Here is a 15,829-nt window from a genome sequence, read left to right on the forward strand (position 1 = left end):
TATTCCCTAAAAAGAGAAAAAAAAAAGTTTACATGTTTAATAAGTGATATAATATATATTTTTTGAAAGTAATGAGTGACATAAATTAATTGTGTATTACACGTTTAATAAGTCTAATAAAATAATGAAACTTTATCAAAAAAAAATTGAAATTGAAATACACAGCTTCATAGCCCCAAATGAAATTAACAAAAGAAGAAAAATCCCTAATATTTTAATTCTCTAGTCTCTACCAGTTGGCTTCTCTGGATCTCACTCAAAATCAGCCTCTCAATCGTTTTTCTCTCACACTCACGCTCACCCGCTCGATCTATTCTCTCTCACACTCTGCCCCCTCGATCCGTTCTCTCACTCAGCCTCTGCAAGAACTCAGCCTCTACAAGAACTCAGCTCTCGTCTTTCTCTCCATAACGTCGAGCTGCTCTCCTTCCCACCCAGCCTCGGCAAGAACCAGGCGACCCCGCCGATGCAAGAACAAGGCCACCATGGGGTAAACTAGGCAGACCTCCAATTGTTTATGAGGTAATTTTTTTTTCAGATTCAATTTAATATGGAGAAAATACTTTAAATATAGTCAGTATATATATTTTTTTGTTGGAATTATTTTTAATTAAGAGAATACACTCTGGTTCTTGTTGAATGGTTCTTGTTGATCGAGCGGGTGTACATAAAAGATTGAAGTGCTGGTTCTTGTTGAGTTTTAAAGAACTTGTTTGAAGAGTTGTTGTTCTTAATTCTTTTCTGTGCATACCAGCTGTTTGTTTCATTGTTTTTCCTGAGTTGGAGTGCATAAATGTTTATTATTGGTGTTAAGGTGTCATTATAGGATCTTGATATTGTGTAGGAATTATATTTGGGTGTTCAAGGTGTCATTACAGCTGAGAGTTGTCTTGACAACACCAAGATTGATTTTTTTTTCTTCTTTGTTTGTTTAGATTGTTTTGGAACTGTTCATTTTCTGTGCGTAATTTGGGTATGAGATTGTGAAGTAGATATTTATTTCTTTTTTGGGTTTGTTCAATGTGGTTCAATTACTTTGGTTTGATGTGTTTTGTGTTTTGAGTTTTGAAGATTTAACATATAATTCAATAATAAAACGATAAAAATATGTGTTTTTGATCATCACATTGGTTGTTGCATGCTGCATTAGTTAATTAATAGATTTATTCTTATGTGTTCTTATGCTATATTTGCTTCTGTTATGCAGATTCTTCTACCACAATGCTTATAGATGGTTTCCTGCATATGGGTTAGTTAATATCTTGTTCTAAAGGAGGTATATGACAGTGTTAATAAATTGATGAAAAAACTCTGTTTTTTTTTTATTTATTCAAGTGCTATTCATAAATTATTTCAATTATTTTGTTAGTCTCTCAATTAAAGAGGTGTGATTGTTCCTAAAGAAATGTTAATTCTTCCAAATTTTCATTTGATTCTTTAACAATCTCAATTTGCATTACTACATTTGAAAAAGTTTTTTCTTTAAAGAGAATGATTTGCTCTTTATTGAAGTTAAGACCTTGTTTTGAGTTGATGACATTTATGTGAGGTACACTTAGACATGATGACATGAGTGTTGGAAATTCTTCGGGGAGTTTGAGTAGCATATCAATTATTCTAAGTTGTGTTTTATCCTTTTGGGCACAACCTCAAATGCAAATGAGCCAGAAAGAAACGCTAAAAAACAACACTAAGAGAAAGAGAAAGTCAAGCATTGTTTAAGTTTTGTTAGAAGCTTATTCTCGCTCGGACAGTCTATGTAGATTTTATATTTTGTATATGTGCATACATGTTGCCTGTTTGAGATTTTGGATCTTTCCTCTTTTGGTTTGTGAAGCAAAAAGCCATATACTAAAATACTACTAAATCACAAGACTGCATCCTATCGACATGCTTACAGAAGTGGACGTCCGAAGGTTATGCTAGTACTTTATGAGAAGAGGTAGCGTAAAGTTTGTTGTAGAAGCATTTTTATCACAATTTTACTTGTAGTGTTCAGTATGGAATAATGATTTATCAGTCCTTAAATTTGATATGGTGCTGGGGTAGATGTCAACTTAGTATAGCATTTGTTAATGAATTTATGATATTTTATGTTCTTCGGTTTAAGTTTAAACACCATTTTAAAATATTTAATATAAAGATAAAAGTGATGTATATAAATATATATATATTTATATACACACCTATGGGAGCTGGGGCTTATCAACTATATCTTTAGATTCATTTTTTGATAAATGTTGAATCTAAATCACACAGGAGAGCTGAATGATGGACAGGATCATATTAGATTTAAGATTTCATCCTTCTGGATCAACTCATTTAGAGGAATCTGCTCTGGATTTGGATCGCAATTACAGTGGTCATCCTAATTTTCCCTCATCCAATCCTTCTCCTCTCCAGCCGTTTGCTTCAGCTGGTCAGCACTCTGAGAGTAATGCCGCCTACTTCTCATGGCCAACTTCAAGTCGATTAATTGATGCAGCGGAAGATAGGGCCAATTATTTTGGAAACTTGCAGAAAGGTGTTCTGCCTGAGACTTTTGGTTTGCCAAAAGGGTAGCAAGCTACAACCTTGCTAGAGTTGATGACTATTAGAGCATTCCATAGCAAGATTTTGCGTCGGTTTAGTCTTGGTATAGCAATTGGGTTTCGAATCCAAAGGGGTGTGCTAATCGATATTCCTGCTATTCTTGTCTTTGTTGCTCGTAAAGTTCACAGGCAATGGCTCAACCATTTACACTGCCTGCCTACTGCTCTTGAGGTATCTTATTGTCATTACGTACCTATCTTAAAATATTTCACTCAGTTTTCCTTTTATGTGTCATTTGTTACCTTCTTCTTCTTTTTTTCTTTTTTTTTTTTAAAAGAGACAAAGGTCAATGTCTAATTTTGCTATTCACTTGAAACATAATTGTACATACCCCAATCATCACCAACTATTTTCTAAATTTGGATGGACAGCTAGTTTATGCAGAAAGTTTAAAAGTCATAAATAACCCTTTTGTTCTTTTGGCAATAGATGTCATTTTGAGCTTGATGTTTTCATATTTCTCGAGAAAAATATTGGCAGAAATTAGAATATTTTTGAACATGTAGGCCTATTTAAGTCCTTTGTAATGCTGTAAGTTTTTCTTTCATTTTCTGAAATTAAATGCAATTTTCCATTTGGGCCAGGGGCCAGGAGGTGTATGGTGTGATGTTGATGTTGGGGAGATTTCCTATTATGGTGCACCGGCTGCAACTCCCAAGAAACAACTATATACAGAGCTTGTAGATGGATTGAGGGGAAGTGATCCATGCATTGGTTCTGGTTCCCAGGTATTCTTCTTCTCCTTGACAAAAATTCCTGTTTGCATTTTACATATTTAGGTTGCTAAGATCTTAATGTTGTATCAGCATTTTTGGGTAGGATTTATCCTATCTTAAAGTCAAGTTATTTATGTTTAGTGAAGATTATTGTTGGTGGGACAGTATTAATATTTTGGTGGGAATTTTCTTTCATTTCAAATAAGAATGTACTATGGTTTTTCAATTCTTACACAACCCAACCTTATCAATTTTTTCATATATACTATGCTTATGATTTAATTAAAATGCTTTCTGGTAGGAGTTCTGCAGCCTGTAGGTCATATGAACTTTTTGAAAAGTGCTTAATGAAACTTGCCTATAAAGAGTTTCCGTGCCTTTGCCTTGGTAGTAAAGAATTGTGTCATAGTTGAAAGAAATTTTAATTTGATCAATGAAATAGTGTTTTTGTTTAGAGTTCTGCTTGATGAATTTTGTAATGGATGGTGTTTGTTTTGGATCTTGTTTTTCTATGGATTGAAACAATGAAGAGCCTTTTTATTTAATGGAGATTGTATGAGAAAGAAGAGTTCTTTGGGATAAAGTCAAATTTTGAGGATTTTGTGGGATTATTCCTTGCTGATCCCTATTACTTTTAAGGCTCTAAATTTAAAGAATTAAGTATGTTTATTTTTCCTCTACTTTGCTAGATACCAGAGCAGTATTTTCATTTCCTGGCTGAGATTCCTCTCCAATCTAAAGATTATGCATTCCTTTGTTTTGTGGAAATGTATCTTCGAAAATAAGGACTAAAATCAGTAATGATTTTCTGATCACTTTCATATTCTTTACAGTTTTTATTTTGGTATTTTTTTTTTTTAAATAAAGACATTGTATCATTATCTAAAAAGCAATAAAAGTCGTGACAATTCTGTCAAATAATCCCCATAATCACCAAAATCTAAAGGAAATTACAGAACAATCTTTGATTCCCAAGTTAGAAAACAATGCATTTAAAGTCTGAAGTTTGTCTTGCCTAAACTGCTACCAAAAACTTGATTTGATCCTATATGAACTCAATACAATCTTCAAAAAATCTCTTGTTCCTTTCTGACCATAATGTCCATAAAATGGCCAGAACAACATTGATTCTATTATTCAGTTCAAAGTACAACAATGACCATAAATTCTGTTATTCCTTATGGTTTTACAAGGAATTTAATTATTTCCTTAAGTTATCTTTTACATTTGTCCCCCGTTAAACCTTGTGAACATTTTTTTCTTGATGTTGTAGACTATGACCTATTTATTAGTGGTTATGTCATTGCTTGAAGATCGTTTTGGTTAGTGAAACTTAGCAACTTCTTTCTGGTTCTTCCACAGGCTGATTGATTGCTTTATTTGTATGTTCGTAGCCTTTGATAGCTTTTACAATGTGTGGGCATGGCCCTCTATACTACTGCTTCACAGTTAATTCTGTTAGGCAATGGGATTGTTTTGTCATTTGTCATTTTACATTTCTCATTTGGCTTTCTAGATTTGAGATCTGTTCTCAGCTAAAAATTACAATATGTGTTGATTAAGCTTTTACATTGGTCACAGGTCAATAAAGTACAGTGTTAAAAGAAGCCACTCCGTCATCATATGTCCTTTCCTTCTATAAGATTTCCCAAACGTAGATGTGTTACTAATTGGTTCTTATGTCAATCCATGGTAAATATAGTATTGGCAAGTTAGATCAATCTGTAATTGATAATTTCTTAGTGGTTTTGTTTTGTTGGTCCTTTCAATTCAATGCCGTGGTCATTTAGAACCAACAAAAGAACTGTTTTTTTATCATCTGTTTTTTGGGGATGAATCAACGATACCAAAGTGTTGGGAAAAGGAAGCTTATTTACAACAAAGACATATGTCTTGTTGTCTTTTTTCTTATAAAAAATTAAACCAAAGTTTTCACACGTTCAGTTATTATGTAACTCAATATATGTTATGGCCTACTTTTCTATGGGCTTGAATTAAAAAATTGGAGTCTTTTTGGATATATTAGGTCAATCACTTCTCATCTGGCTTTTTGGTGTAAAGAGCTCAAAGGATTTTTATTTTTCTAATTTCTTTAGCGAGTGGATTTCTTGTTGTACCTAAGAAGACATCTTTCTTTATCTCTTTATACCTTTTTCTTATGTATGATAATATTTTATTGCTTCTTAAAATAAAGAAGAAAAAAATGTCAATGACTTGTCATTGGGTTTCGGATGTCTTATGATATGTTCAGTTGCTAATATGTTCTTGAGAACAAGTTTTATTGTTGACGGTGTTTCTTTTAGTCTCCCTCAAACAAGCTTCACTGATCTAGAATTGATAAATAAAGTTATTATTGATGGGTCATATTCTCTGTACTATATTTGCCTGTGTCAAACACTGCAGGTTGGTTTGATTAAACTCACCATGGATGTAATGGTTGGATTATACTGATATTGATGGACATGCTATTTTAGAAATTGAATATTCATTTTGACGTATCATGAATTCTTGAAACTGAGTTATTTTATCCTCCCTATACATGCCATATACCGTTCAAATAAACTTTTAATTCTTTTATTGCTTAATTGCTTCATTCCTGTCTAGGTTGCAAGCCAAGAGACTTATGGAACCTTGGGTGCTATTGTTAGAAGCCGAACTGGAAATCGACAGGTTGGTTTCCTCACTAATCGACATGTGGCTGTTGATTTAGATTATCCAAACCAGAAAATGTTTCATCCTTTACCACCAAGCCTTGGACCTGGGGTATATTTGGGAGCTGTGGAGAGGGCAACATCTTTTATCACAGATGATCTTTGGTATGGAATCTTTGCTGGAACAAACGCAGGTAATGAAATTCTTAATTTCTGTAATCAATTATGCATTATTAAGTTAGACTGAATATACTAACTTATGTGTTTAAAACATCATATTATGTAGGGTCATGAACTTGTGTGTCTGTATGTGTTATCACATTCATTAGTACCTCCCTATTGAGAATCCAACATGTGGATGATGCATTGATACATTGTTATTACTAATTTAAACTCGATTCACTAAATTCTTTTAGATGAATGTTTATTATGAATTGGAGTTTATACGCATAGTATGATGCTGCTGTTCTCAGAATCTTGTGATTATTTCTAGGTGCAAATTCTTTAGAATATTTGAATAGGGCCAATAATTTGAAAACAAAATTTGCTTATTCTCTTAACCAAATTTTAGCTTACAACTTGCCATGGCTTCTTTCTCTTTTGCTCATACTCACTATTGCTACCATATTTATAGATACATTTGTTCTAGACGTGATAAGATTTTCATCTTGTCTTTTTATGGTCCAAGCATATACAAGCACCTTCGTATTACAAAGATGCCTCAAAAATTCTAGTATTCTTGTCTTCAAACTTTTATTCTAGCTCACAGTTTCAACTAATTTTGTGAAAATATGAAATTATCTAGATCAGGCCCTTTTTTCAATTATGGTGTGAAATCAATGTTAGGCATTTTTAATAGATAATGTGCTTGTTTTTATTTATTTATCTCTTTTCTTTTCTGTATCAAAAGACATAACGAGGAAAATCAGAGGAAACAGAAACACAGAAAAATAGCAAAAAGTATAAGTGATCTCTAAATTAGAGGAACAACCTCATCAAATTTTGGTACATTACTCGAATCTCATCCCCAATTAAATTTTTATTGTTTTCTTGCTTTCATTTCTTTCCCATACCCGTAATGGAAAAGAGTTATCTAACCTTCTATCACTTCTGGGTAACAAAAAGTTGGATGGGTAATTGATGATTAAAGACATGCCACAATCTCCTGAATGTGTCGTTTCTTTCAAGAGCATTGTCTTCTGAACTTTTATTTGCCTCTGTATCAATTATAACTACATTGTATATGTATGGAAATGAATTTATTTGTATATACCCCATTTTTGTATATGCATGAATATCCTTTTGTAATGACATCTTTAAGAGACTAAAATTAGATTAGAAGTGAGTACCATATAATAAAGGGCAACTTTTGCAAAAGTGACAAACAAATATAAAATTAGACAATTAAAGAAAAAGGGAAAAATAAATAAGTAGGGAGAGTATCAACAAATATATATATATAAACTAACAAATCATGTAATCAGTTTTCACTGTATGCGTTCGAAATTAAAATCACCTATTGTCTTCATTGGTGCTTTACAAATTGTATTATATTAAATGTTACTAAAATAGAAACAAGTCAGAAATAAAAATGAAGATGACAAAAACACTACTGTAAGTTTGAAAGGCATTGATTAGGAGGAAATAACCTTGCTCTCAATTAAGCAATCTTTTATGTTTCTCATTTGTCCTGTTTTGTATGCTAGTTTGTCCCTCATATTTGCTAGCTTGGGTAGAAGATTTATTATATTACTTCAGACAAGGTGCCTTTTCTACGATGAATGTGCTCTTTTACATCATTCTTTCAGTTTATGCCTTTTCTACGATGAATTTGCTCTTTTACATCCTTCTTTTAGTTTATTCATAGTTTTAATGAGAATGTATGGTCTACTCTAATTTATTATTTTTGGTTATACCATTTGTGCCTTTAAAGTGTTCTTAAATATAAATACTTCAATTTACAGTTCATCGAAGAAGGTGTAGAGGAGAATAATACTGATACTGGTGAAGGAACTGGTGATGATGAATGCATCTCTATTATTAATGAACGAAACATAGAAAATGTAGGTTCTTTGCACTTGCAAGATCAGGTAAAGTTTTATTAAACCAGGAATTCTAGTATGATATTTATCGCTTCTTAAAACTAATGTCAAAGCTAGACATTTGCTTGAAGAATTTTGAAGAAATTTGGAACTCATTTTCCAACATAACTGTTGAAATAAAAAACAAAATGTCAGGAAATTGCAATTTTATTTATTTTCTTGATAAGAACTTGAATTTCATTGGTGAAATTGAGGAAGCATGTCCATCTTCATTTATTCTTTGTTTAATGGTGCTAGTGTTAGTTCAATATATTCGAATTGGGATACTACAGTCTTACTTTGTACAATCTTCTAATTCAGGATGAGTGGACATTAGATTGTGCTGAGGTAGGGGAGCTAGAGGACAGAGCACATTATCACCAGGGCGGTGAAAGAAGTGTACTTGAAACTTAAGATACAAATGACGAGGTCTCCCTTTACTCTCTTAACCTTTATTTTTAAATCAACGTTTTCAGTAGAACAATTATGTGTGCTCTTTTCATTCTTTTTGAAATTGTTCGAAGCTGAGTTCTATTCTCGATCTCAAGTATGCTGTTAAAGTTATTTCAATAATATTTAGGCTTAAGTGCTTGATGTAGATGAATATGGATATAATATTATCCTAGAAATTACTGTTATCTTTAGTTAGTATCTGATTTTATTTGAAGTTCTCATAGTAAGTTTTGTTTTTAGTAATAATTGCATGTCTATAAATTAATTTATCTTAAAGAATCTCCTCCAAATGATTTGAAACTCATTTTAGAATATAATATGGTTTGATATGGAAATAAAAAATTAATATGCTCTTCATATTGATGTATATATAGTGTCTCTTCACACATTAAGCGAAAGACCGAAAGGAATGAAAAATTTTCAAGTGGAAAATAGTCAATTGCCCTCGTCAAACATCGTCAGTAGAGTGCGGCTTTTATATCATAAGGATGATGAAAGACTATTTCTTGAATGAGATACACATGCGATGGCTAACTAGTAATGTAAGTGTATTTATTATTATTGAACTACAATTCTATTAGATTTAATTTCTGACTTAGTTTTTTATTTTGTGTTTTGTAGTGTGGTGGGAATAATACATATACACTAGGCGAAATTAATGAAACTCGAAATGAATGGGCAGCCAAGCTTCTTGAGCGGATGAGTCATAGCTAGAGTAATTTTTTAAATCTGAATTAAAAAATATACTAATTGCAGTATTTAGTTAGCACTTACATAGTTATTCTAAGTGTATATTTTGATTTTGTAATTTTTAAATTTGGAACATACCGAGTCCTATTGATTTAATCTGCCTATTGATTTTTTCTGAACTATGTTGTAGTTACAGAAATTATAAATGAATATAGTGGTTGAAAATAAAGAAATGAAAAAATTCTCATATTCTACATGGGACGTCGGTCTCCACAAAACTGTCATTTATGTATTGCATGGGACGATGCTTGCACATAAATTTTCATCTCATGTACTGCAGAGGAAGACGCTTGAGTAGGAATTATCGTCTCATTTACTGCAGTGGATGACGCTTGCACAAAAATTGTCGTCTCATGTTCCACAAGAGATAACGTTTGTATAGGAACCATCGTCTCATGTACGACGGGAGATGACACTTTTATTTCAACCGTCGTTTCATGCTTTACATGACATGACATTGCATGGGATGACAGTATTAGAACCGACATATGAGAGTCCATACGACGGTTTAAAACCATCGTCCCATGTCAATTTTGTAGTAGTGGTAGGATTTGCTAAGCATACGAGATGCAAGTAATCTAGATTCGGATTACTGATGTGGATAGACATCTTAGTAAATGTGTTGTATATAATAGAGATTATACATGACAGGACTGATGAGAATTAATTATCTTTATAAACTTGTCGTTTGACGTAAAGATTTAATTCTTGTCATAATAGATAATCATTTGTAGATCAGTCTAAATCTTGAGTATTAATGAACTCTTGTGTTATGTTTATTGAATCTTTTGATTCACTCATTAAGGTCTCCAAGAATAATGAGGCTAATGACTTTTGTTTTGGAGATTCAATATCATAGATGGCTTAGAACATGAATTACAATATTGGAATCTGTGCTTTCCTAACGGATCGAATATTGGTTCCCTTAAGGGTTGATTCTGGAACTGAGTAGTTATTGAGCTCAAATCTATAATTATATTATAGATTAATTACTCGCTAGTGAATTAATGGTACTTAAGGATCAAGAGGTAATTAGAAGGGTAAAATGGTAATTTTGACCAGCTTTAATTAACGAACAAAAAATGGAGGACAAAACTGCATATATTGATTATATCAATGAACTACTAGAGAAAACTCTATAAATATAATTCTATTAATACTTAGAGTGCAATTCCATATTTATAGTAGAGTAATCATGGAATTAATAAATAAGATTATTAGATTAAAGAGTTTGATTAATAATCTGGTTTATTGGAGCTTCGTATTATAGGTCCATGGTCCCCAAATCACCTTTGTCCTACACTCTTAAGGGTAAGGATGTCAAAAGAAAGATTTGTTAAGAGAAAGGGCTAAATTGCAAATGAATTAATTTTCCAAGGCAAAGAAATAATTATTTGATAATTATTGGTAATTGGTTAATTGTGAATTAATTAATTATTTAACTATATAGTTTTTATTTTGAAAAATAATAGGTTAAAATTAATATTACTCATATTTGGATTAATATAAAGAGAGAAAATAATAAATATCTTATTTATAATATGATATTTGTTTATTTAATTTAAAACTGATATTTTAAGATAAAATTAATTTTGAATTAACTGATTTTTATGTTGGAATAAATATCTTGTCTTAAAAGTTGATTAAATAAACAAATGAGAAAATTAGGGCAACCCTAAAAGGGCTAGGCGACACACACTGTACAATATAGTGTGTGGCGCCTAGCATCAGGGATTTTATCCCTGGGATTTGAATTTTGAATTTCAAATAAATTTCTTTAATTAGTTATTTAATTATTCTTTTTAAATATGATTTAAATAGATAATTAAATGAAAATATATAATCAGTACTAATTTGAATTATAATTTAATTAAATAAAGATTAGTTAATTAGATTAAATGTCTTTATAAATCTGATATACATGATATTTAGAAAATGATGGATGATCAGACTCTCTATCTAAAGAGATAGTTTTCTCTAAACCTAAAAACTATTCCAAACATTTTCTCTATCAAAACTCTCTAGATCTCATGTGTTGAGAACATTTAGGGAGTCACATAAATCAACATTTTGAATCCTACGTGCCCACACACGTCCTTGTGTGTTTGAGGATTGGTCTGGAAGATCAGGGTGTGAGATCTCTGAATTCTGGATAGGAAGATCATTGATTTATACAAAAAGACTCAAGGACACTTGATTGGCTACAAGAGGTAATCTCTAATCTATTTATATGTGACTTAATATTTATATATATGATCGTGGCTGGTATTAATATTTATTAAAATGAGTTCATATATTCCTCTGCGTACCTTTGATTTGATCATTTAATAACAACAGTTTGTATTAGAGCAATTTATACATATAAATATATATTAAATACTATGTGCGTTTCTTGTAGTTGTTATATGTATGTTGAATGGATGGCTAAGTTCTTTGAATGTATGGTTGAATGATGGATCATTAATTATATGGTGTTATTAGGTTGTGAATTTTATTATTTTTCTAGATCTTGTGTAAGCCATAATGGACATAAGATTGTTTGTAATTTTATTTCTTGAAATTTAAATTAAAAAATTTGTACACAAAGAAAAACATGAGGACCTGAGCCACCAGCCATGGCACACGGCCCGAGCCTCCTGCAGGCGCTCGCACCAGCATTGTGGCTGCCTCACCCATGTGCACACCAGCCCCGTGGCTGCCTCACTCGCGCGCGCACCCAGGCCCTAAGCTCCCGGCTCCCGCGCACGTCACCCAGGCTCCCAAGCCCCTACCCCCGCGCGCACACGGCTAGCTGCCCATTCCTAGCCCTTTGCTCCTTATGCTGCCGGCCCCAGGGCACCATTTTGGTGCCCAAAACCTTATGTCCTAAAGTTGTTATAAAATATCTTTTATTTAATTAATTTTTAAATTATTTTAATTTCAAAGTTTAATTATCTTATTTTATTTTATTAGATCATAACATATTTTTAGTTGGTTAAGATATTTTAATATCTTAAGTTTAAATAATTATTTCAATTTGATTCTTTAATTATTTAAATTCAATTAAATTAAAAAGATGACAAAAATTATTATTTAATCAAAACTTAGATTTAATTAAATAAATTAATTAGAAAATTTGTTTCTAATTAATAAGTTGGGCAAAATAAAGTTCCTAAAGATTAGCAAGAAAGCCTAAAGGAGAGGAGGAGCATTCTTGGAGAGTCTTGAACACTATATAGGCTTAGATTGTAATTTTATTTCTAATTTTTTCAAAGGATTGTAAATCTTAGAAATACTCATTAGTGCTCGGTTCATTATTTATTGTATATTTATTTATTTAGTATATTTATTTAAATAAATATTCATTGATGTTTGATTGATAACATGATCATGCATTAGTCAATTACATGTCATTCATGAAACCCCACACAGTTTCTCATTAATCATTCCTTTTTTAGAAACGTGATTATTTAGGATTGTCCTATCTGTTTATATGGATTGCTTTTGGTGAAATCAATTACATGTAAACTACTAAGTATTAAATTATTTAAAACTTGGTACATCACACCATCATAAAGGCAATAGTTTTTTATAGGCCTTTGAGATAGCCAACTTTATGAAAAACCATTTTAGTAAAGTTAGATGAATGTAATGGGTAATTATTTAGATCACATTTATTATAGAAACAGACTCTTTTATAATTATGTTTTTTTTGTGATTAATTACATTCATAGGGTTATTAATACAATAGTAATTAATTTGGAATTAATGTATTAGTTTAATAAAACACATTTAATCTAAAATAGTCAGTGGGAGAAAGTGAACATCTCAATGTGACCTATGGTCTCCATTATTAGTACAACACTATGAGATATGAATAGGGCCTCGAGGCGGCTTTGTTTCTGTCCCCCTAAGGAAGGTTTGTAGACATGTCAATACAAAGGTTGGCTTCTTACGAAGATAGGAGGAAGTGATGTATTTTAGGCTTAACTGACCCTAAGGCGACACTCTCTAAGTTAAGTCATGAAATTTGAAATAATTGATTACAGTTACAAAGATGTAATTAAGCTTTTGCGGTTGATAATTACATATTAACCAAACCAGCAGTACTTGATATTTAAAACAGAAAACAAAGAGTTATTTTAAGTTTTAAATTATCAAGATAAGATTGTCTTATAAGCTATCTGAATTTAACTTGAATGACCCTAAGGCGACACTTTATTTGTTTGGTAGTTTTATCATGGAAAAATAAATGTTAATTTATGTGTTTTAATTGTTGCATTCATGCATTATGTTTACTTTCCAAAACATTGAAATTTTTTCAAATGATAATATTATTGTTTTATGATTTATTTCAGTAATGTCGAACAGTGGCAATCATATAACCGCTTTACTGTCACTTGAAAAACTTATTGGTGATTATTTTATAAGATGGAAATCAAATCTAAATCTTATGTTAATCTATGAGAACACAAATTTGTCCTAACTGAAGAATGTCTTGAAGAGCCTGCTGCCACTGCCCCAAAGAATGTTCGAGACAAGTATGATGCCTGGATTCAATCCAATAATAAGGCAAAGTGTTACATGCTTGTGAGCATGAATGATGTTTTGAGAACAAAGCATGAAACCATGGAAACTACGTTTGAGATAATGGATTCTCTGCAGGCTATGTTTGGGTAGCAATCTGATCAAAGTAGACATGATGCTACTAGAACCTACAAGACCACTAAGATTAAAATATGTGTTTCTGTACGTGAACATGTTTTACACATGATTAATGTGATGCTTCAAGTAGAAATACATGGGGCCATCATTAATGATCCTACACAAGTAAGCATCATACTGGAATCGGTCACTTGACCTCACCGTTCACCACCAACTATATTATGAATAAGTTGGAATTCAACATGACCGAGCTGTTGAATGAACTACAAACATTTGAGTCTCTTAACAAATCGATTACTAAAGAGACTGAAAAAAATGTGGTACAGGGCAAATGTTCAAACTCTGAGGAGAAATCAAAGAAGAAAAAGAAGAACAATAATAAAGACAAGGGGAAGGGAAAAAAGTCCTATAAAGGCAAGAAGGCACCAAAAGCCAAGGAGAACAATATTGACAACCACTCCAAAAAGAAAGAACCAAAAGGAAAATGTTTCCACTGTGGAGTTGAAGGTCATTGGAAGAGAAACTGCAATATGTATCTCTCTGAGCTAAAAAAGAAAGGTAAATATGATTTACTTGTACTTGAAGCTTGTGTAGTTGAAGACGATATGTCATCCTATGTTTTAGATTCAAGAGCCGCTAGCCATGTGTGTTCTTCCATGCAGATACTTGAGTCATCAAGGGAGCTGGCAGATGGCGAGGTGACCATGCGAGTTGGAAGTGGAGTGCTCGTTTCAGCAAGAGCAAAGGGACCAATCCGTTTAACTTTTGGGAACAATTATTTAGTTTTGAATAATGTTTATTTTATTTCAGGATTTTCTAGACACTTAGTTTCTCTATCTATGTTTCATGAACAATTTTTTTATATTTCTTTTAGTAATAAAGCGTTTGTTATTTCAAAGAATGGTTTCAAAATTTGTCAAGCAGAACATAATAATGGATTGAATATGCTCAAACCAAATGAACGAATGCTCAATAATTCAGAATTGTTTAAAGTGGCAAAACCACAAGGTAACAAAAGACAAAGTTTCATACGAGGATTACACATATCTTTGGAATTTTATACTTGGTCATATAGGTATGGATAGGATAAACCGGTTAAAAAAAGATGGACCTTTGAGAGAACTAAGAGTTGGAACTCTTGTTGTTTGTGAATCTTGTCTAAAAGGTAAAATGACCAAATGTCCTTTCCCAACGAAAGGCAATAGAGCCAAAGAACCTTTGGAGCTTGTACACAGTGATGTCTGTGGTCCAATCAATGTACAAGCAAGAGGTGGGTATGCGTATTTTGTCACTTTTATTGACGATTAATCAAGATATGGTCATACTTACCTAATGCTTAGGAAATCTGAAACCTTCGGTAAGTTTCAAGAATTCAAAGCTGAGGCTGAGAAACAATTAGATTAGACTCTAAAGACACTTCGACCTAATCGAGGTCGAGAATATTTGGATTTAGAATTCAAAGATTTCTTGCTGGTACGTGGTATTCTATCCCAACTCACAACACCAAAAACGCCACAGCAAAATGTTGTTTCTGAAAGAAGAAACAAGACCATGTTAGACATGGTCAGATCTATGTTAAGATACTCTTCAGTTCCTCTCTCATTCTGGGGATATGTGCTTCAAACAATGACGTACATTTTGAATGTAGTCCCATCTAAAACCATTAGAAAAACACCAATGGAACTATGGAATGGAAACAAACCTAGTTTGCACCATTTCCTCATTTGGGGTTGTTCTGCTCATGTTCGTAGACCTAAATCAGGGAAACTTGAATCAAGGTTGGAAGTGTACATTTTTTTGGCTACACTCCAGAAACAAGAGGTGGTTATTTCTATAGTCCCAAGGATCAAAAGGTATTTCTTTCAACAAATTCGACCTTCCTTGAACATGACTATATGAATAACTATAAACCACGAAGCAAGGTAGTATTGGAGGATCTCAC

General features: G+C 32.2%; 2 long non-coding RNA genes across 3 annotated transcripts; both read left to right on the forward strand.

Moving 5' to 3' along the window:
- The first annotated feature begins 210 nt into the window (after positions 1-210).
- On the forward strand, positions 211-3,146 carry LOC133830550 (uncharacterized). Its single transcript, XR_009892107.1, has 3 exons — positions 211-522; positions 1,208-1,249; positions 2,260-3,146. It is a non-coding gene; the product is annotated as an uncharacterized LOC133830550 (long non-coding RNA).
- A 52-nt stretch (positions 3,147-3,198) lies between these two features.
- LOC133830549 (uncharacterized) lies at positions 3,199-9,437 on the forward strand. 2 transcript variants are annotated; one of them, XR_009892105.1, is made up of 7 exons: positions 3,199-3,320; positions 5,913-6,153; positions 6,870-6,964; positions 7,924-8,049; positions 8,362-8,469; positions 8,868-9,035; positions 9,115-9,437. It is a non-coding gene; the product is annotated as an uncharacterized LOC133830549 (long non-coding RNA). The 2 variants fall into 2 exon arrangements; XR_009892106.1 differs by lacking the exons at positions 8,362-8,469; positions 8,868-9,035; positions 9,115-9,437 and adding an exon at positions 8,299-8,331.
- Positions 9,438-15,829: the final 6,392 nt, after the last annotated feature.

This window comes from Humulus lupulus, chromosome 4 (assembly GCF_963169125.1).
Source record: "Humulus lupulus chromosome 4, drHumLupu1.1, whole genome shotgun sequence".
NCBI classification, from domain to species: domain Eukaryota; kingdom Viridiplantae; phylum Streptophyta; class Magnoliopsida; order Rosales; family Cannabaceae; genus Humulus; species Humulus lupulus.